Raw genomic sequence first — 23,830 nt, forward strand, 5'->3', positions numbered from 1 at the left:
AACTGTGCAGCCAAATCTGCAGCTGAGCGTTATTTACGGGTCGCCGGCTGGTCTTGTGGGTGTTCTTGGCGGGCGACGTCCTGCTGGCGGGTCGTTTCGGCAAAAGCTTACTGGCGTCATTCCCGTGACGGATATGACTTCAGTGAAATCTTGGAGTATCATGGCATAAAACACTTCCGCTTTAAAATATAGAACCTGAAAACGAACAACACGTATAACGTACTCTTTCGTACCAAAAGGTTGCTTCCCCGCAAGAAGACCCTGATTGCAGGGGTGCACCCTTTACAGGCCACTTGCTTCTTTGTACAGGCATCACTTCCGTGACGGAGAGATGTCAGCGAAATCTTCGTGTAGCCTCGAATAAAAAAACTTTCGTGCTAACATTCCTACACACAAAATAGTTCGGGCTCACATGCGAGGACGATGCCTTCCGAGCTGTGGCTGGGTCGATGGTCGTTGGCGCTGTGGTGGCCGATACATGCCGCGTGGTGAGAAGTGCCGCGAGATGACGCGACACCGTTGCCTCTGCGCTCGCCGGTCATGGACGAAGGCTGTGGTGAGGACAGCGCAGAGATGGCGTTGGCAGTCTACAAGGTCAGGAGTGAAATGTGGCTCGGCTCTGAGTTTCCTGGATGATCGCACCCAGCACAGAACTCGCCGAGGTCCGCGTTCCAACTGCCTCCCGCTTGCGACCTCTGTTACGCTTCTCCTCCACTTCCTCCTCCTTCTCCACCGCGTGCTCTTTGTTTTGTGACACCAGCACGAGCGCTTCCTCGTCTTCATTTCTGTTGCTCCGGCTGCTGGCCCTTAAAAGCGCCTCAAGCGTTCAAACGGCCTGCCTTGCAAACTTTGGGCTTGAAAAGTTTCAAACAAATGAATAATGCATGGGTGATGTAAAGTAATAAAAAAATTGAGAAAGAAAGGATAGAGAGCGAGAGAGAAGAGAGACAACACTTACACATGCGCAGCCGTACAGACACGTTCTTTCCATCCCCCCGGTTTATTCATTTCCCTACTCCTCGGTAAGATATGCATCTTCGCAAAAGGGACATTTCCAAGGGCGCCTTTGCCCCGTTTCTAACATCGTATCTAGGTTTTAACGTAAATAAATATCAAAGCCGCTAAAGAGAAAGATGGTTACCACGCGAAGATTTCTCCCATGCAGCGTGACTCAAAATCAAAGTGAAAGTTCAACACCCAAACTGCTTCGACCGTTTCGGAATGGCACAGACGCATAGACGTCGGCTTCATAACGCGAGGGATTCATCTTCGATTCAGACCATGGGACGCATTTTTTTCATAAGTTGCTTGATCTGCCTTCGTGTAGACCCATTAAGTAAGTTGCTTTCCCTACAGTGCGTTTTGGACATAACAATTTGGATTTGGCACTTCGAGTTTGGACTATGAAAGCATGGCTTTCGCTCAGAGAAAACTTCGCGTTTCAAACATCTCATTTCATCCATGGTCATCACCATCATCGTCGAAGAAAGTTGGCTTTCTTTTAGTGCTGTTTGGTGTGGACGGTAGCCTTTAGTGGGAAAAAGAAGCATCTCAGAAAATAAAGCGCGGTATAGACTCCTACCTAGAAAAAGCACATACAGGACGGTGGTTATTCCGCGCTTTTTTCTAAGATGTATCACCTACTCGGCCAACTTTCAATTGCGCTAAGGCAAAGAAAGTTTGGCTTCAAACATTCAGATGCTGTCGTCACAACTCACGAGCCCGCTCTTGAGAAAACCGCGCGAAGTCTTTCGAACCCCTAGCATTGAGCTCACCGCACGGGCCAAGAAAGGTTTTATTGCAGAGGAGCATATTTTACTTAGGAATAAACGCACCACTACTTGTGCTGACGCAATGTTTGGGCAAAGTGTTCAGCTGTGAGAAGTGTGTCACGCTCCTACATCTTGAATTTAGGTGTCCCTTGAAGATACCCAGCGTGAAGAGATGCACGCTGAAGCTCAGGTTTGTGGGGACACGAAAGCCATTCTTTCCTCGCTAGATATTGAACGAGAGAGCTTGTACATTCCCGGGAGAACCAAATTTGAGCTACGCATTGCACGACATGGCTTTCCTTTGCAACCAAGTCTGACATGACGCCAACCTATAAAGCGCCGGTAACGACGCTGCTTCTATGGTGTATCAAGTCGTCTTTACGACAAGGGCTCCAGTACATCCTCCTTTTCTTGTTATTTGGGGCACGAGTTGAAGAATCCTATGGATATATTATGTCAAAATTGTTATTTATTTATTTATTTATTTATTTATTTATTTATTTATTTTAATACTTTCAGGGCCACGGCCCGTAGTGCGTTACCGAAGGAAATGGCAAGAATCACAACAAAGGCACGAAATTTATTGACGTAGGAAAAGGTGGTAACCAATAAAGAGCTGTTTGGAAACATTAATCGGTTTAGATTCTTGCAATGTATGCACGTATACTATTTATTCCGATCGTTAGCTAGTATATCGCACCTTCAACACCGTAATCACGTCATAATTGTTATGATAACGATGGTTATGGCAGAAATTCGGAGCACAAAAGCCGCCTTCCAGTACTCTGGACAAGGTACATTGCCTGGAGCGCGGTCCCGAGGGAGTAGCACAAACCTTGTCGTTGTATTTGCATGTGAATAGTTAACGCACGCTGCGGACAGCACCTTCGTGCACGCAGCCATAACGAAAACCAATAAGTAAAGCAGGGAATGTATGCCGTACAGCCCGAAGAAAATATCCACACGATCTTTGAAAGCCTCCCAAACACCTCCAACCCTACTGATAAGACGTTTGTGAGGGTGCGGAAAAATTGATGCATTGGGCACAGTAAAAGCAAACATCAACCTGATACAAGTCAACAGCGAAAGAAAAAGAAGATAGCCGCTTTATTTCCTGCTTGCAATGCGCGTGTAGGGGCCCTCTATTTAGCACGTAGCTTTAGACTGTTCAGTCTTCATGAGAGTATCCTAAAAATACTGTATGGAATCCTACGCATTTTCAATACTTGTGAGGAGCTCTGAGTGCTGAACCTCGCGTATAAGCTAGAAAGGACAAGTTACACACGATCTTCTGACCGATGCTCTTAAGAAAGTTGTTCTCTCTCTCTCTCTCTCTCTCTCTCTCTCTCTCTCTCTCTCTCTCTCTCCTCGTGTGTTGCAAACTTGTGGTGGATACAGTTTGAAATTATTCAGATGTGTCAGAAGCCAGTAAATAGCACCGCAACCCTTCCGCGTGCAACACGGTGGCAAGTTGGTCTGCTGCACATCTTTCCAGCTATTTCCGTCAAAGGCGCAACAACCTGCCCGCAACAACACGGTCATCGAGCGCCGTATCGTAAAAGCAGCCGCGTCGGCGGATTGCCTCGAAAGCGCGTCATCCCTATTTCATATTTGCCGCGCTTTCGAGGCGCTTTTTCAAAGAAAGTGCTACGAGTTGTGCCGCGCCTCCGCCAGATGGCGCCACGGGTCCCGCGACCGAGAGAAGACGCAGTGAAACATCCCCCTCGCGAGGGGCACGATCAAATCCAGAGCATTTCCGGGGGCGCACGACGTTAAGAATTTTGCGTTACGTTGATGTTTTTGCACTTGTGGCAACTGCTGACTAGAGAGCGCTCGTCAGCAATAATTTGAATGAGTCAACGATATAAGGCGCGTTCGTAGTGTCCCATTCTGTGTCGGCTTGGTGGCGCAGTGGGTAGAGCACCATGTACATTGCGTTCTGCCCGCAGGGTCGGGGGATCGAAACCCGGCGCCGGATAGTATTTTGTTTTATAGAGTAAGGAGGGGTGCGGTGCGGACTACGGACGTCAACGCGGGTTACATCGTGAGTTACTGAAATGCTCTGCATTTTAAAAAAAACGAAAAGGTGAAAGGAACCTTTTTGTTGTTACGTTCACGGCTTGTTCCCGAAACAGGCCTTTCAGGCTCAGCAGAAGCATTTAATAAGATTGAAGGTACGAAACACAAATGCTTTCTGTAGATTCCGAGTTCTAGAGGAATCTCTGAACGGCTGGTTATTACTGTGCTATATTGACGCGAACTATACGGGCGTCGTCATGCAGGTTTTCTGTTCTGTCAGAAGAAAACTGGAATCTCGCCATATACCTCGGGGCTTTGAGTGTTACAACGGCAACAAACCTGAGGTAACGAATCGGGCATTTCTTGGAAAAAAGATTCATTTTTGCACAGGATTAATAACACGCTTACTTCAAACAAAGTACAATCGGCCAATGGGTCAAGTTGCACGCTGCAGATATAAGGAAGTGTTTCGGGTGCGGAATGTATCTGGAGAAGCTTTCAAATGCTTTTTTTTCTGAGATACTTGTCGAAAAAAAATACTTATACAAGGGCAACATTTTCATATTTTGTTGTCTTGAAACCTTTAATCGCAGTTAGTGGCTTTATGAGTAGGCTTTGGTATGAGGTACCAACAAAGTAGTAAAACCAGCGAAATGACATCTTAAGCGATGCTTTTGCCGCTGTATCATTGAGTGTGCTAGGTATCAGCGAAGCTGAAAGTAAAAAAATAGGGAAGCATTCTATTACATCGAAACAATTCCCTGGACATAGAACGAATTTTATGACCGAAGATTAGCGGATCTTCTAAAGGAAAAGGTCACCATGGTCATTCTTCGTTGTGTCTACTTGCTTCTACATAAACGCGCAGAGTACAGCAGCTCATTCAAGTGTGTCACTTCCGGAGTCGCGAAGCGGATTAGGCCTTCTTTGTTTCTGCTTCATTTTCGTTCACAGCGCTTTTTGAGTGGATTAGATGGATTAGCGAAAGCCACGTGCGCTGGAACACGCAGGGCCGCAATTCCTATTATTATCACGCTTAGCCGTTTATTTGATGCCCCTTTGAACTCCACCAAGTTGTGGATTATTACGAAACTCTGGAGGGAGTTACAACCATCTACCTCAACTGCTCCGGGGGGCTGTCGGAAGCGCTTCGAAGCTCACGTAGTATCGCCCCCTTTTATCCTTAAGAACAAATTATGCGGGAGAAGTTTTGACAGACTAATTGGGGATCGCTTCCGGCCGCCAGATGGCTTTGTTCATCACACGCCACACTTTCCCCCGCGCCCATGTGTCAAAGATATATATTTTTTAATTCTCGCAGTCATTTGAGATGCGTTAACTCCGATGCCTGAAGTGGCATAAGCTTGTGAACTTATTGAAGATGGGAGACGAATGTTTTGAGCACTAGGAGTCAATGTTCCCTGCTTAATAAGCGTTATTTTTACTCATTTCTTGGCTGACCTATTAAACAACAGAGGTGTGTCGTCCGGGCCTAATCGGGGGGTCAATTTTGGTGTGAAAATTTCATTTGAGGAATTCCTGCTGCAAGCAGCGTCTCTGGCGGCTGCTGCTTACAACTGGCCTTCACGGGTTTTATTTGCTTAATTCATCCTCATTTATTGCCTTAAATAGTCTTATTATTTATCAATTGTTGGGTATAAAGTTTGATAAAACACCTTAAATAATTGTTGAGCATCGTTAAGAAACGTTTAGGTAGAGCTGGCTGCAATAAGTGTTCTCCGGTGCACGCCGGCGCTCCTTACAATGTTTTCATCGCAAAAAGGACCCGCGTCTGCAATTGCTTCGTTCCCCGCACGACCCACCTCTATCTTCTAGTGCGCTGTGGCTGAGTTATGGTTCTTGTTTCCATCGAAAAGTAAATAGAAAAATATTGGCGGAGCTACACTACCGGCGCAAGTCTAGAGGAAAAGCGGCGCTGGGCGACGTCCTTGCTAGGCTAGGCTAAGTGTTGAGGCGTGAGATAAAACATGGACACAAAGTTTGTTTGTCGTGCTGGCACAAAGTCGGTGTACAGGAGGAGCATACAGGAGACGGCCAGTAACGCATTTGTTACCCATCACCCACCTAGCTCCTCGTGTAAGCACATTTACAGCTGTAAATGAACACTCCTTTGCATGAACTGGCTGTCACTGCTAGCTATGCATTCTTTTCGCTTTCGCAAAGTACAAGTCATGCACTATCTGGAAAGGTACCAAATTTCAAACCAGAGCACAATAACTTTTGGTCTTAACTGAAGTAGCATAGGTTTCATAGCTCTTTCAGCTTTTGTTCGACAACTAATGATACTTTGTTTGCTAAAAATATTTAAAGTTGGCATTTCTCTCTCTCTTTCGCACTTCCCTTGCATTTTTTTCACAACGTTAAGGAGCACGTCGACTTTCGCCATCATCCCGAACGCCTGTTCTAATTGGCTGTCACTTTCATTGCAAATATTGCAGCCAATCTGATAAGGGTGGTTTTTTTGTCATCCTTGCATGGCGGTGCCCACGTAAACCCCGCCCTCTATAGGCAGGGCTTCATGACCCTGGTGCTCCTTTTCAAGGACGTGCTGCCAACTAGGATCAGGTGTCGAGAATACATGCCGAATACTTATTATTTATTCAAAACTACCCGTAAAAGCCCTCACTGGCAGAATATTACATAAGGGGAAGGATACATTGAAAACGAACAATGCAAACAAGAATAACAGCACATTAATTGACAAAAGAAGTAAGTACAAGAGGGTGCGAGGAAAAAAACGTACAGAACAAAAAGATGGAAATGACTGTTATACAAACCAACGCAAACATATTTATTGCAGTTAACACACATGTGAGTGGTAGAAGATCTTGGAATTTGGTTAGATCGGTTACAGTTGCAATGTGAAATGGTAGAGCATTCCTATAAACAATTGTGCGAGGAATGAGTGATTGTGAATGCCTACATGTTTGGCATTTTACGCGAGTCACCTTTAAGTCATGTTTACGTCGAGGAAAGATGGTCGGTGGCGAAGAAACGAAATCAGCATGAAGCGAAGAGCGACGGTACAGTTTAGGAAAGAATGATAAACGTGATAGCTTACGCCGACGTGATAGCGTAGGTAGGATGTCGAGAATATATGCCGTTGTGCGCCATCTCGCTTCAAGTAATTGTGCTAATACATAATTCTACCGCTGGCTGTTTTACATATACATGCTCTAGCTTTGAGAGTGGGTAGTGTGGGCTCTCGCTTTCACCTCCATGCAGGAATCTTTTCAAAGTGCTTGTACGCAATGAGAAATATTTCCAGGAAATCGAAACTGAAACAAACTGGGCTGGGCAATATATCTAAACTAAAAAGCGCAACACGACCAAACGTTCCTGCATTATTGTATATTTACGTGACCCATCTAATTCAGTACTCATTTCAGAAAAACATTTTGGCAAGCTCCACTAATCAAACGCTTCACTTCTTCAAGATTTGTGACGTCACAAAATGCAGAGTAAAAAGGTCTATAGGGCGGTAAAACGTTTTCCAAGATTTTGACATTATCTGCGTTAGTTATCAACTACTTCTGCTTCGAGTGGTATAGTTCTATTTACTGCACTCAATCTTGTGATATAGGCCAGTTTCCGTTTACACTTTAGTGTCCCTTTACATGGGGTTTGCTGCTTCCTGGTTGTGCATCATTTACTGAGCTAAAAGTTTTTCTACGAAGCAATGTAGCAACAAAATTCAAACTGCGTGCAGTTGCAACCATAAAAGTACGAAGCAATCTACTTAATTGGGTTGGTGGAAAAAGACTAGGTTTATTTAATAAATCAAAGCTTCATTCACAGGCGGAACACAAGAGAGAGAGAGAGAGGAGTTTTATTGAAATGAAAAAAACACACAAAGGTCGGCCTGATGGTAGTATATCTGGTCAGCTATTCTGTGTGTGGGAAGGGAAAGGGGAGGAAAGAGCGTGGATAGAGGACGAGAGAGATGAAGATGGCGGAGAAATAAATAAATGACTATGTATAGATATCCTCATTCATTACATAGGAAAACTTGCATGTTCTTGCTGACAATGTGCTTTTTTTTATAAAATCATGTTGCAGATATTAATGACCCCAATTTTAACAGGAAAGCAAACGCAGACAGACCTGCCTTTTTACACACAGCCGAATGACGGAGACAGTAGTGTACCATCTACACTAGCAGAAAACTTAAATTGTCATGCACATGATGAGCTCGATGTCGTACCAAAATCATTTGGTAACACACACAAAATGCCCCATTCTTCGAGCGGCAATTGGTTGTGAGAAGCACTGCAACTGCAACCAAGCCGGTTTCCCGGTGCCACCCCTGCAATTTTAGCGGCCGGGAAGTGCCCTGCCCGGACTCCCCGGCGCCAGTAATCGCGGGCAAAATAAGAATCTGTGCCCAGCCAGGAACCCAGCCTGCCACCAGCCTAGAGCGACTCTGAGCCCAAGCTGACGGTAACGCATACGCCATTTTTTTGCTCATGCCACCGGACCCAGCTCAAGCTTAAAAAGCTCCACTGTTAAAAGATGAAGTAGCGAGAGTGGTAGTGCACTGATATAAAAAATCTTCGGAACCCTTGATATGCACGCCACCTGAAGCAGCGAGTTTTGAAATAATATTTCTTGTCAAATCAGTGCGCGGAACACTATTTGCCATGTCAACCTCCTGAATGTCCTTTTATCGCATTTGTCTTCGCACTGAAACATTCCATGCAGCGCATAAACTTCGGAGTGTGCTATGCTAGCCGATGACGGGCTTTGCGGCTGTTATCAAGTCACACCAGCTGTTTAATTAAGTGATGCTGCGAGAACCTGATTTTTAAGTATTACTTTATTCGCATAGGCATAACAAAGCGGTTTTCACAAGACGATTTACCTTTCTCCAGGTATAATAATATACCCTTTGAAAACATCATTCAATACATTCGTATCCAGTGTGCTCTGCTGTCAGCCTTTTGAGGAGGAGAATATTTGAGGGATATCTTTGAAGCCAAACAACATTACGTGACTTGTATATCAAGCAATAAATACAATAATTCCCGACTTCACTCGAACCGTAAAATATACCTCAGAAATATGAATTACACAGCCATGACAACAAGTAGACGCTTCCTTCAAGTGGAACTAAGCTCTACCTATCCCCCCAAACGTTCCTGCAGAAAAACACTGGAATGTTCGAAAAAACAGCGTCGTTGGAAACCGAAAGGCTAGCCGAGAAAAGAGCACCTTGCCTGTATCATCGCCATCAAATGTATTTTGCGGAGCAAACGCACTTTTTTTCCAACACATGGCGCAGCGGGGAAGATTCTAGCTTTCAAAAAGAACACCCCAGAGCAGCTCGTTCAAGGCCGGGTAATAAAAGACGTAGCAATGGAAACAATGTACCAAAAAAAAACGCGAAACCCGCTGCAAAAAATAACATGGTCAACAAAATCAAGCCCACAGCACTGAAAAATGACTTAGGAGTTTCTGGAAATGGGGCTTTACTTACTTCATCCGGTCTGATGGGAGCTGACATCGAATTTGGGAAGCCCGAAAGGGCGGATAAGGCCATTCCTTCTAAGAAGAAGAGGAAATCGGTTTTTGATAGAACGCAAAAATGAAGGTTGAAGCCCCACGAAATACAGGAAGAATATCACGGGACGGAAACGGCGTGGAAGTGAGTTTGAAGACGCTAGAAAGTGGTGGCGTGGGTCAAAACGGCTACAATGGAAGCCCCTTATACACAGGTGAGATTGCTTTGAGAAAACTGTTGTAAAAACAGATGGAGTGAAAAGAGGGTGACAATGGCGTTTGTCGAAGATACCTTTTGAATGTCTCGCGTCGTTCAGACGAGATACGGCTGAAAAGCTCGAAGTGAGTCTTGAGAAAAAAAGTAGAACTCTGACCGAATAGAAATCTGTAGGGAGCGCTTGCTGGCAAGCTCCCTACAAGCGCAGTCGGCATCGGCCGTTTCCCTCCCTGGCTTTGTGGGAGGCGTTCAAATCCTTTCGCTGTATTTTGCGTTCTACCCAGCAGTCGCTTACTCGTGTCAACTGCCTTGCGGCTTTTCTCGAGTCAAAGGCAATAATTTGGAGGTTTTTGTGAAGTTTAAAACCACCAGATTTCCCTTAACTACTCCCACTGGCGCGTTCACTAAAACATACAGAGCTTTCAGGCTCTCCGCAGTGAAAGGGGGCGCGAGAATGTATCGGTTGCAAGGGTATTTGTATAATGTAAAAAGATAAGTAATCAAAATACGTTACAGATCTTTTCTTTCTGCGCTCGGTGATATTAAAGTGAATGTGATAAAGACGGTACCAAATTATTTTAAAGCTTATTCACTCACGGATTCAATGGAAGCTTTTTACGTCTACACTAAGGTCCGGAGGACAACACACTAATCTTTTTTACACCATTTTTGGCGAAAAGCTATACAAAGCTTGTACCATGGCACTCACCTTATCGGCAGCGGCGCGTTCATCGCCGGCGCTGCCTGCTTTCAGTTGCAGTCGCCGGCGCTCCCATCAGGAACCGTGCGTGAATGCGGGCGCCGTACACAGCGGCTTCCACGGCTCAGCCCATGTGGCGGTAGCCGCCGCCGCCGCCGCCGCCGGCGGTGGATGGTTTGGGGTCGCTTATAAAGTGCATTCGCACTTAAAAAAAGTCTCCGTGCCTGTGCACACGCCCCTTATAAAGAATGATCTGGGCCACAGCGCATAGTTCTGCGCAGGGGTAATCGCAAGACGCCTTCCTGGCGCGCGAGATCGACAAGATACGCCGGTCGCGCTGCTTCGACGCTTGCACGTAAACACACGGCACGCACATGTCCAAGCGTAGATTGGCAGTGTGGGTTCTGTTGCAACCGTGTCATCCCAGCGCTGACACCAGTTGTTGGGACCGGGCGGGGGCACCCGATCCGAGCTCCGTGGCCTCCGACATACGAGTGGTAGCGTGTATGATGCCAGCGGCCAGCCGCTGTTGCAGCCGTGAAGAAGTCCAGAAGCAGTAGGCTAACGTAACTGTTTACTTCATAGCGAAAGGTGAGCCGAAGCCAAAAAAACAATGCTCCGACGGGCGAGGTTACAATACAGGACTCGAGCAGAGCGACCGCATGGATTCTCTGCTCAAACAGGAATGAAATTCAGTGCTTGGGCGGCTTCTATTTTATACCCAAAAGCCGCAACTGTCAAACGCCCCCAAGTAGCAACACGCCATGAACGTCACAGACACACAACGCTCTTTACACAGTTCGTGAGTCATCGATAGCCTCGGCGCACGTGGAGTCCGAGAGAGGGGAGAGAGTGTCCTTGAAACGTGCCTGGGCGCGGTATCGAATGTTGATCGTGCCGATAGCGAAGCGTCTGAGCCGGGCATGTCGAGGCGTTAATGTATGACTCACCGACATGCTGGCACCTGACGGCTGTGGGGCGCACGTCCTTGAAACAAGTCGGGGCGTGCCACTGGCAACCGCCGGAGGCGCGTTGCAAAGCGAGGTGTCTGGCCCGGCACGTCGAGACACGAAAGTATGATTCACCGACATGCTGGCGCCTGACGGCTGCGGCGCACGTGGTGGCTTCGCACGTGGTGGCTGATGCGGGAAAATACGGCGGCGTTGGCCGATTCGTAATAGCTTCTCCGCCGGGGGTCCGAGATCCCGATGGATAAGGGTCTTCAACCGTTCTCCGGAGGGATGCTTTCGAAGTGAAGTGCTCATCAGGTGCTCGACTCCAGGCCTGGGCTGTACGACACCGTGCTGGAGCTTCACAGGGCCAATCACTGGACGAGTAGTGGCTCCCCAAGAACGTCTCTGGTTTGGTCAGGCAAGCAATAGAACAACACAGAAAGACACAACCGCATCGCCGGCAAGTGCGAAGACAAACCCACACTGAAGATCTACCAGGCTTTTAGGTGCGATGAAATACGCTAATAACTAACTACACTAGTTATATTTTAGCCCAGCAGTACTTTAGACAAGTGCACAAACTTGAAAGGTGACATTTCACATGATTGGAAATGTCCCACACAAAAAAACGTAATCGAAAAGGGCGAAACCTGCTTCAGGAAAAACAATGAATTCGCGAAAGTCAGGCGTCTGCAGGCCACTTCTCGCGCCGAGAGCTGTGATTTGAGTTATGCCCTGAGCTTTTCCCCTTCTGTACCGCACTTTAGGTGCAGCCGTTCTCTCAACGCTGCTGTGACTGCGTGAAATGACACCGGTCGTCTTGTTCGACACAGGTCGAACGCGCGGAGGAGCGAGCGGGATTTTCCACCGTTCATACTTCAGGCGCGCACTGCTTCTAGGCGGCGAGCTCACGGCTTTACCCCTTGGTGTGCCCGCACGGAAACACGTGCCGCAAGTACGCTCAGAAGTTTTCCCTCTCTCCTCGTTGCTCACCTTTTCGCGAACGCGTTCGGCAAGCGAACATCGGAACGCGTTTACGCTCACTTCTCTAGGCTGGTCGGTTCCCGACTTCGCCTCAGCCACAGGAGACACCGGAACCTCAACTAGCTCAGCCGATGTTGGCCTATCATCGGGAGCATCAGCTGGGAGTGAAACGGGCATGGCGAGCTCTTTAGACACCTTGTAGTGCTTGTAGTTCCCAACATTCACTACCTTGTCGTCCCTCGCGCTTTCGGCGTCAGCCTTGATACGCGAAGACCGAAGCGTGTTCCCATTCTTTTTTCTCACGGCCAGGACTACACTACATCCCGGCTGCCTTGTCTCCGACGGCTCAGCCGCCCGCGACACCTGAACCTCTACGAGCTCGGCTGGCCGTTGATCGAAGTCAGCTACCTGAGCTGGTGGCAGGACGGAATCGGCTTGCCCAGTGGCGAGATCGTCATGACTCCCAACTGAGCCCTGCAAACCGTTTGCTGCCTCGACTAGAGGCTTTCCCACTACGTCACTCGTTTCTGCACTACCGTCCGAAGGAACAGCCTCCGTTTCAGCGGACTCGTGTTGCCTTTCGGTAGCCTCATGGTTTCCGCACTCCCGCGGAATGCTGTTAGCCCGCGAACTGCGCGCATTCGGGTCGACAGCCGTTTTCAAGGCCTCCCGTGATCTAGCGCACTTCGAACATGGCGAAGAAACATCTCCGCTCACCGTAGGGGCCTTAAACACAGTGTACTTACGCTGCCCTCTGTCGTGAGTCTCCAGAAATGCCCCATCATCGCTTTCGGTCTGAGTTTCGCCATTCCTCACAGAGGTGGCAACCCTACCGTTACTCGAGCTCTTCGCAGCGAGCCCAGCTGGTTCTTTCCTCGGCAGTTTCTCAAAATTGTACCCCTTTTCGCTTAACAGCTGATCCGACCTGTTCGAGAATAGGTACCTGTACTCCGAAAGAAGTTGTGGGGATACTGCTGCCTGCGTCACGAGTTAACCAAACGGACCTCCGATGCTGACCTTAGCAATCGGCAGGCGCACGTTTCGAGCTCCTACGGCTGGCTTCACCCAAACACACTGCCCCGTTAGCTGATCCGGTTCAACGTACGAAGGGTGTACCATGTCTACCATTGCCGCGGAGTCGCGAAGAACTCGGCATGGTTTACCGTTAACGACAAACTCACGTACGAACGGCTCCAGAAACTGCCTGCTGTCCTCACTCTGATCTAGTACGTGAAAGACGAGTTTTCCTTTCTTACAACTGGCAGCGAAATGTCCCGTCTCGCCGCAGTTGTAACACGCAGCCTGTCTGCGCGCTTCAAAAGCTTTCTTTCTGCGCTGCTCCTCAGCATCTGCTGCTCTCTTTTCGTTATCGTGGCCAGTTTCTCTATCCACGAGAACGACTTCCCTTGCTCCACCGTCTTCCTGGGGAGCTGTGCCTTTCGGCCCTGACTTATCAGGCCTCGACCTGAACTCTTTTTGGCCGTCTGTCGGCCCCTGCGCACCTCGACGAGAAGCGAACTCGTCGGCTAGGTGAGCTGCCTGATCCACAGTTTTTACCCCTGGCCTATCTTGCACCCAGAGTCTCAGGTTTTCTGGTAGACGGCGGTAAAACTGCTCAAGACCGAAGCACTCAACTACCTTGTCGTTCTCTCCGAAAGCCTTTGCCTCTTTGAGCCACTCTTCCATATTAGCCCTCAGCTTGTAGGCGAACTCCGAGTACGACTCGCCCCTAGCTTTCTCGGCTTCACGGAACTTCTGGCGAAACGCCTCTGCTGACAGCCTGTACTTACGCAGGAGGCTCGACGTGACTTTCCGGTAGTCCTCCGCCTCCTCCTTTGGCAAGCGGGCCATCACGTCGGATGCCTCACCTGGCAAAAGCGTAAGCAGCTTTTGCGGCCATGAGTCTCGGCTAAACTGGGCCCTCTCACACGCACGCTCGAAGTTGACCAAAAAAAGACCGATGTCTTCTCCTACCTTGTAGGGTCGCATTAGGTCACACATTCGTAGCGTAGGCCTCTCAGTCGCCGCAGACTGCACGCTGCTGCCACTCTGACGTCTAGGTCGAGACGCCTCGACGTCTAGACGCTTCATTTCCAGCTCATGCTGGAATATGGATAAGGGTCGAGGTGTTTTGGCAGGCCCACCATATGGCTGGTGGTTTTAGAAAAAGTCTGGAAGTGACACTTGAGGGGGTTGTTTGGGCTATGTAGTAGGCGGTATTTTTAACTGACACCAGCGGCCTTTACGTTTGTGTGGGCGTTTTATTATGCTCGGCCGCTTCTTCCATTTTCAGCATTTTTATTTCCTCGTGTTAAAAAGCCAAGCTTGCTTCACAGTAGTCCTGTCCTTATCAACAGAGTTTTCTCTCGTTGTTTCTGCACACGCAGTAATCTATAAAGGTGTGAAGCTGCTGTGTGTAGGCCAACTCAAAATGGTTTGGACGTTTTTAATGATATTTTTCTGCTTTCCATCAACAAAGGCCTGATGACGCGCGTATCGTGGTGTGCCAATTTGCGCACTGGTTGATGCGTCTTACAACACCGCATGGTCCCGTAGAAAATTGCGGTAGTATGACGCCAAAACACAGTTGAAAACCCAAACGGGAAGGCGTTTGAAGTATTGTCCTTTTTAGGTTGAAAAAAAAACTATCATTAAAAAACTAAAAAATATATATAATTTGTACGCCATCATCGCGAAAATCCGCCAGCATGTACAGCCCTCAACCACCCTAAGCCCACCAGAAAGAAATTTGTACACACAAAGATAACATAACATAACATAACGTAACATAAGATACCATAACATAAAATAACACAACATAACATAAACAACATAAAAAATGTTTTATAGTTGCCATAAACAACCTAATGGATCATGTCAAAAATTTGCAAGTCGCGGCACAGCGTTTCAATTTCGGACAATGAAATTGAGCGTGGTTCTTATTTTTAGACCATAAAACACTGAATCTGAAACAAACTTCTGGAAAGATCAGCCTCACTGTATTGACGAAATGAAGAAGAATAGAGGCATATAATTTAATCGAACCTCTTTTGGGCCGCTGAAAAAACGGCAGTGCCTTAAGTTGAAACTTTGAACCTGAACTCAGTTTTCTGCGATCCGACGTAACATAATACTTACGCAAACAGCAGCCGCTGCGGTTTTTCCTGCCACTGGATTTGAGTGATTGAAGGAGGAGGGAACATTCAGCGGAGGCGCAGCGATCGGTTATCAAACCAAGTCAATAACGTCCCCTCCCGTGCTTCCTGCTTCAATGACTGTGGGTTGGAAATCCTGTACTTCAAACATGGGTGCGATCCGCCAGTGTACTTAGCGGACAGGGCGCCCCTTGAAAACCGCGCTGGAATCGCTTGTTTGTACAAATACGTAAACCTTAGACGGGGAGGCGGCCGCCAGGCAAGTCGGGCTGCGCTCAGGAGATTATGTGCGGGGGCCGATATCACGCAGCACTTTCACGTCCAACGCGCACGCAGTCCCCGAGTCACATAAAATGAGTAATGCCACTTCTCTGGAGCCATTCATAAATCCCTACTGAGAGGGCACCGGGACGACTGCACATAAAAAAATAAATAAAGGCAAGTAAAAGCAACAAGCAGTGGTAATCGACTGGTGTGTTGGCCGGTAGGGATGGCCGGAGAGGACTAGGAAAAGGGCGCTACTTTGGGAAGGGAGGCCGGACCATGGGAAAATCCCTGCGATATTTCTTCAGCCCGAGCGTGAAAGCGATCCTGAGAAGGCATGTGCGCTAGAGGCATCCCTCTTCTATGCCGCAAAAGCTATGGCAGCTGTTTATATTCACTAGGCGTGAGTCACTACAAGAGAGATCCTGTAGTTATATGCAAGGGAAGGACTGGCTTGTTCCCAAGAGGCTGTTGTGTAATCTAATTTAATTTTCTGAATTATAATCTTTGAGTATGCAGTTTTTAGTGTTCCTTTTAAGTCAATACTCAATATGGGTAGTAGCATCTCCGGGAACATTCCTAACGGCCTGGGTGTTTTTTGTTTGTTTTTGTTTTTTGCGGTGTGTTGTGACGTATGAGTTCAATATGTATCACTAAAATACCACACTCTCCCTTTCTTTCTCTCTCTCTCTCTCGCTGAAGTTTAGCCATTGTTCATCATGCCGAACCCGTATAACGCGAGAGCGCTAGATTCGCCATGAGTGAAGAAAGCCATCAGCAAAACAGAGGGAAGCGCGCCTCTGTTGCTGAGAAATGCTCGAGAATCCGAAAAGCGTATCGCCTGCACATCCAGAAAACGCCAAGATTTCACAAAAGATGTAAGGACGCAGGTAACTCACTTCTTAGTTCGTACCTGTCGCATCGTTCACTATATGAGAAAAATGAGCAAGTCGAAATGATTGGTAAAAAAACATAACCTCCGGTGTTCCCCAACGGAGCATTATACTCCCACTCCTTCATAATTTATATATAAATTACGATGGAACGATTTCAAAGTATACAAAATGCATAAGTGCAAGAGGTTGTTCTGTATCGCTTTGAGAGTAAGCGAATAAAACCACCTTGCCAGTAACTACAGGGCCTGCTATAAGGTGAAACGTAGATACATGTAACAGGCCTGTATGCAAAGCAAGGTTTTGGATTGGGAAAGTACCACTACATTTAAACAGCGGAGCTGTTTCACAAGCTGCTAGTTCGCCGTTGCAGGAAAGAAATACAAAGAAAATGTCGAGCACTCGAGAGCCCGTGCCTCGCGGTGACTGCAGAGCGTCCCTGGCACGCGATCGCTCGCGAAGGCAAAAAAAAAAAAAGAAAGAAAAAAAAACGAAAAAAGAAGAAAAATACCAGTGCTGCCGTTAATCGTCACCGCGCATGTAACGAGAAATGAAGGAAGCTCACACTAACCGGTAAGACGTGAAGGTAGCGAAGCTGTGCGCAACCTTCTCGACCTCCCGGAAGGTTTATTTTCGCCATACCAGCCGATTTACCGAAACGACCTTTACCCCTTAACTGCTGCTATAAGTGTGAGCTTCTTTCATTTATTGGACGGGATAATTATTGGAAATCACCTTGGATTGGCGTACGCTCTCACGTGTCTTTCTCGTTCCGAGAAATTATTGCCACGATTCCATTATTCCATTCTTTTTGCCAATCTTGGCCAATATTGGACGATCATGCGCAAGGGACCCTGGTGGGTCGTTGCGAGGCACGCACATACGAATGCTAGGCATTTTCTTGGTTTTGTAACTTCCGGGCGGTCGCCGCGACACCCACGCTGATGTGCGCGCGCTCACGTGCACGCACTCGGCATTTTCTTTTCTTTTTTTATTTACATTTTCAACTACGGACATGAAAAATTACTATTTGCAAAACAACTTCGCCATTAAAAAAGAACTCCAGCTCTAATGCTAAAGATGAAAAGAACCCTGCTTGGGCGAGGTCACCGCGGCTAGGGTGCCTGGATGTTCCTCCTCGCCGCCCTCACGGAGGAGCGGGCGAGGAGGAACATTCAGGCACCCTAACCGCAGCCGCTGCATTCTCTACAAGCCATTACCGATACGTGGAGACATCGCTACGAGTGCGCCACTTCTTCCCGAGACGACTTGCAGATGCCTCCACCACTGCCTCGACTTGATGACAAAGAGCTGGAGCTCTGGAAGGAAGCGTTGAGGTGCTGTGACCCGGAGAGACAGAAGATCATCATAGCTCGGGCTACGAAGGTCGCCGCACAGCTCCGATTGCCGGGCACCTGCGTAGCTTAGAGGTCTTCTTTAATAAAGTGTTTCTCTCTCTCTCTCTCTCTCCCTCTCTCTCTCTCTCTCATGCTCTCTCTCTGGTGGAAGCCTACAATGCTGAAGATGACTTTCATCCACCGCTGGCCGCGAAGAAGGTGACGACCTCTTCTCTGCATATGATGATGATTACAAGCACCGCAACTATGCAAAGAAACAGTGATACTAAAACTTCACCATGTGTCCGGCAATGCTCACCTACAACAACTTCGCCATTCTAGTCTTGCGCGTGAGTGCAAGCTTTCCTTAGTTTTTTTTTTTTTTTTTTTTTTTTGCAATGCAAGGTCAGCAACGCATTTACTTTTACTTTAGTCTCCGCATGAAACGCAAACACAGTAGGAACCCTTTCAGATGTTGAAACTGCGCTATGAAAAAAATTTCGGGTTTACAAACGTGAGTCATGCTGACGCCGAACCTGCAATATAAATATTACAATGCGGTGATGCCTTTGGCACAACATCGGTATTCGTGTTCGCGCATTTTATGAATGGTTTTGTTAAATCATCCGCTGGGTGTGCAGCAGCCAAGGTCATTATCATGTATATTTACCGTGATAATAAAGCTAGCATCCCCGTTTTGGGCAGCCATGGACCTGGTCTCGCTTTCGTCATTCTTCCGTTAACAGTGTATTTGCCTTTCCTCGGGATTCTCCTGATTAGAAGAATGAACAAACCGGACCAGGAAAAAAAAGTATACCTAGCGAGGAAGTGCTAATCAACCTCAAAGGCAAAGTTCCTGTGGATTAGAAGCTGATGCTGGCCGCTGAGTGGATGAGGGAGCGGGAGTTGTAGTCAGGGTTAGGATTGCGGGGGAGGCTTTCCGACTTATCGCACGCCAGTGTCCGAACGCCGTTCCTCTTACGACCGGGCACTGTATGTAGCGGTGATTCCGTCCTCATGAAACGCAGTGATGCATTTTATTGACGTCGACAATTCTAGTAAAGCCGCCCCTTGCCGAGGAGAGGGATCTAAATGACCACTTCAGTCCCACCGCTTGTATGCAATCAAAGCAGAGTCGAAGCACCCAAAGCCGGAAGTGAGCTCCGTCCGAGCGCCGCGCTTTGTTTCCGGTTTGGTTCTGTGAAGGACGCCGCAACAACATCAACTACTGATAAGAGCAAAACTGGAAAGAGGGGGAACCAAGGGACCGGAGTAACGTTCCAAAAAATAAGCAAATGTCGGAAAACAAACGTACCCGAAACCAAGGAAAACGGGCATGTCAAGCACTAGCATCGAATCAATCAAAAGTTTGCCAAAAGTCGACAAATTTGTTTACGGTTCCTAAAGCTGCATGATCTGCGTATAAATCCATTGAGGTGTAGCAGAAGGGTCGTTTTGCTGTTATATTCTGTACGTTGCATATCTTTGAAATCTGAATATTTGTTGAAATATTCGTTACTATACGCCCTGACACGTTTCTCTTTTCCTGTAGCTTTTCTCGCTGTCCAGTAATGCCACAAGAACTTTTCCTCCCTTTTTCGATTTTACACTTGTAATCTAATGCCATGTTTGTTGCACTGTAAATGAAGATCTTGATTCAATCCTATACCCCCTTTTATCCGCTACCCTTTTCATGAATATGTCGACGGCATTGTATTCCGTTGCGCTCATTCGCCCCCTAAAATAAGTCCTTTATTGACGATGTAGGCATCCGTATAAATAAATAAACAAATAAATAAATAAATAAATAAATAAATAAATAAATAAATAAATAAATAAATAAATAAATAAATAAATAAATAAATTGGAAAATCAATAGTTCTCGACCGTAGTTTATTGATTTCACGTATTCTGGGTGTTTTTGAAACCGTTGTGGCGCCAGTCTACAGTCTACAAACGCCTTCAAACCTCTTGTCGCCATAACGACCAAAGGCAACGGTTTACAATACTCATCACAAATCATTTCACTCCTCCCCTATACATTCTCTACGTCTGAATGTATCTGCTCGAATAGCAGTTTATTTTATTCCTTACAACAACCATGTCGCTCTTCCCCTCTCATTTCGCTCCGTGCCAATATATGTTCTCGAATAACCGTAATTTTCTAAAGCCTGCTAGTTTTTGCAGCCGAGCTTTGTAACTCAACCTCCGCATCCTTCCTGCCTTCGCCCTATCTCCCAATTTTGAGCCCGGTGCCCCTACAGTTGTTGTGGCAAAATAAGTGATATTACAAGGAAATCGCGATTTAGTGGCTTCTGCTTTCCTAGGAAATAATATATGAACAAAATTATGAAACAAAGAACAGTCTACTGCAGCAAAGCCGAACTAACCAAAACGTAAAGGGGGAAAAATTACAGGCTTCCATCAGTTCGGTCGCCAAGTTCCGTGCTTCTTTCTATATTCCCAGCCCTTCTTTTTCTTGGCCACGTATCCGGAGTGCTTACGTCTTCCACTCGGCTATGGCCGATGTCCGCATTTCGTGGCTTGCGCACCCGCCATACTCCCCCTCATCAACACGTGTGGTCCTGCCGGAGGGCAGACGTACAGCGCTATGATTATCGTGCTGCGGGGCGTCGATCGGTGGCCCAATCAAGTCACTCCCTGCTGCGGTGAAATTCGCAAATTACGCCCGCCGGCGAAGGCGATGAACGTCCACGGCTGCACCCTTTTCCCCCAGTGCTTCTTATGCTGCCCAAGCCACGTCCCTACAGCTTGTGGCAGCACGAGTGGGTCCCACGACCCCGGTAGCAGCAGCCTGCCTACACTACTGGTCTCCAATTAGCCTCGTTATGCCTGGTGCCTGGAGGGAGAGCCATCAGCTTCTGGAGTCGCGCCAATCATGCGCGATGGGCTTTCTTCCAACCAAGGGATATGCCAACTTCTGCGAATGGCCACCCAGTGTTCTCTCGGCGCTTTTCCCCCTATCTTTCTTTTTATAGTGCCTGGTACCACTAACTTAAACTTGCAATCGTTCTCAGAGCGGTAAAAGCCGGGAGGTGGCTAACAACTATCCTCGATTACGGCTTCATCATCGAGAAAGAAACAATTGAAATAAACAAATCTTGAACAGGGACTTCAGAAGTTGGTAGGTAGGTAGGTACTGTTAAACCTGGATATAATGAAGTTGAAAAAATATCGCATTTTTTGTTAGATCCAGGTTGTCGTTACATGCAGGTTTCGAGTTAAAGCTCCCGGGAATGAAGCAGAAACGAAACCAATATGCTAAGCATCAGTGATGCTGAACTGAACCTAAAAGACTAAAGAAAGGGTACCAGCAAGACTAAAAGAAAGGCTATCAGCAGGTGTAATACGTCGCGTCTTGGGAAGACGCCAAAGCGCCTTGACTTCACATCGGGGCTGTGGTTTCCAGCATCACGCAAAGTTAATGTTGATTGAAATTTTTGCTTGATAAGACTGCTCATCCTGGAATTGAAAGCTGAGCAAACTAATCAGTGGTCACGAAGCTCAGTGATGCTTCAATGCGACGGTGACATTACGTCATCCTTTCATTTGCCATGGTGCGTGTCTTCCATCCAGCCGCCACGTAACATGTTTCGCCACTGCATGGTAATTGCTCCAGGAGAAGGTAGGGTACCGAATTTCGTTGCTTTAGCATATCAACGGCGCGAAGTTGTCGTTTCCTCAGCTGTATCTTCATCAGGCGCGTATGATCAATTCTCTCCACCCGACCCCGTTGGCACTGGCCAGCAACGAGGTTTAGACGACGAGGAAGAAGCAAAGACGAGCACAAAGGCATACGAAAGCTAAAGGACGTCTACAAAGAGTTGTACAACAGCCTGGAACACATGACGTTAGATGACATGGAACGGTTCTGGCGCCCCTTTCACATGCGCTACGAGGGTCACAACTTGGAGATTCTCAGAACTGAAATAATCAGTCGTCCCTACGCCTTGTACAAGCGGCACCGCGGTCAGACGGGTGTCAACCCATTCAACCCCTGGATTGCCTCCATGCTCGACTACTGTATGGACATTCAGGTCATTTTCTATCACTATGTCTGTGCCACGTGCGCCGTCAACTAGGTGAAGAAGGCCGACTGCCGAATGTCTAAACTGCACAAGGCCGTGGCTGAGATGTTGCAGGAACGGGGGGACATTGGTTTCCCAGAAGTGCTCATGGCGCTCACTTTGAACATGTTCAAGGTGGTCGCGACGTCGGCCTTGGAAGCCGCGTGGTTTGTCCTCCGTTAGGACATGTCCGAGAGGAGTCGCGGAATCGTTCACACTCCCACGCTCTTCCCTAAGGAGAGAGTTCGAATCCGCAAGACCAACCAGGAGCTTCAAACATTTCTTCTTGTTTAAGGCCGCCTGATCCGCTATTTCCCAACCTTGCACTAGTGCAAGCTGCACTAGTTTCCCAACTAGTGCAAGCTGCACCAATTTTTTAATCGGACATACGTACGTAGGTACTAATACATTTTAGTTATTGTTGGAATCGCTGGTCGCTCACCTGTAGACGACCCGCACCTGGCGCTGTGAGTGAGCGCTGTGAGTGAGTGAGTAGTGCTATCACTACTCTTGTTGTTAGAAGAGAGTGGCGGATCCGTATGCAGTAGAGCAGAATGACACGTCATCACCTGTCTTGATGACTCCTACAGTGATACCTCATTTTGAGATAGTTTTCTATCTGCTCTTTACGTGAGTGGAACAGAGTTCGCGGAGTGGGTGCGCGTGTACGCGTACAAGTTTTCAGTAAGTTCTGTGTTCCCACCAGAATATTCAAAATGAGGTTAGAAGCGACTTTTTAGCCTCTTGGAATTATTCTTCAATCAGAATGACGATGACGATGAAAGTATAAATGATGATCCTGAACACCTTAATTTATAGAAGGAAGGTTTCTAGGCCGTGGGCATATTTTGTAGTAATCCGTTTGGGTCAGCCGGAGACAGGCGACTACTCGCTGAGGGTGAACATACAGCAGCCGAGCCGGAGAGTGCAGGCCCCGCCTCAGAACTGTTGCCAAACCACATGTGATAGATTAAGTGCATATTTAATGTAAAAATTCCCGATCGCGCTAAGGAAGGTTTTCCGGAGAAGAATCAAGGGGGGAACGTTGGCTTTTTCCAAGCGGCCAGATGAAGGTCCTAGTATCTACCTTCACCACAGCCTTGTTCGCCCCCACACGTGATTGGCCTGGGCAGTGTTTCGGTGACCTTTACCCCTGTCCAGTCAGCCTGGCTAATTAGCGGCGGTTTTGGCAAGCACGTTACGCGCACGCGCTCGAAGCCGACATTAGTGGGCTCCTCACAACGGAGAATTACCAGATGTTCGCTGTATTAGTTAAGTCTAAATGTATACGTATAAGGAGGAAAAAAGCTGCGGACAGCTGTTTTAAAGATTACGCTTGGTGTGCGCAGGTAGTAAACTATTTATCTTCATTTATTATCTTTGTCTTTATTATATCTTCTCTTTCCTTCGCGTGCTGCTTCTCGTGCTACGCGTGGACAGCTGATTTCCGAAAGAGAATTTGCACAAAATGGGCACACTGATCTCGAGCCTTTGGCTTACGGGAGAAACGTCGATGGTGGTTCTGTTGATTCCATAAAGTGTAAGCTGATGTTGTGTCTCACGATTTTCTTTTAAACAAAAGCAACGACAGAAGGATAATGTGTGAGGGAATCTCTGCGGTTCAGTTGGCGCGATGGCAAAGCCTCAGTAGGAAGTGACGGTAAGCAAATCCTTCTGCTACTCTAAACGATGTAAGGCTGCTGGGAATACAAGCGAAGACTTCCCTTCCGGGCAATTAGAGTGATTAGGCGGAGTTGGCTGCATCCGACTTCTTCTATCCCGTTCCCAAGCACAGCGAGGACTCAAACGAAAAAACAATGCGAGCATCGGACATCGCAGACGCTGATGAAGGCCCGGATGGCTTCGCGTTCTACACGGAGGTAATCTTTGTCTTTGAGCGGTGCGTCTGCAGGGAAAAGGTTCAGTGA

General features: G+C 47.4%; 1 long non-coding RNA gene across 1 annotated transcript; it reads right to left on the bottom strand.

Moving 5' to 3' along the window:
• Positions 1 to 232: 232 nt before the first annotated feature.
• Positions 233 to 10,365, bottom strand: LOC144173214 (uncharacterized). Its single transcript, XR_013323191.1, has 3 exons — positions 10,238 to 10,365; positions 413 to 551; positions 233 to 355 (listed from the first exon to the last, which is right to left on the bottom strand). It is a non-coding gene; the product is annotated as an uncharacterized LOC144173214 (long non-coding RNA).
• Positions 10,366 to 23,830: the final 13,465 nt, after the last annotated feature.

Source organism: Haemaphysalis longicornis, unplaced genomic scaffold (assembly GCF_048455015.1).
Source record: "Haemaphysalis longicornis isolate Haplotype H1 unplaced genomic scaffold, Haemaphysalis longicornis Haplotype H1 scaffold_3, whole genome shotgun sequence".
In the NCBI taxonomy this organism is placed as follows: Eukaryota; Metazoa; Arthropoda; class Arachnida; order Ixodida; family Ixodidae; genus Haemaphysalis; species Haemaphysalis longicornis.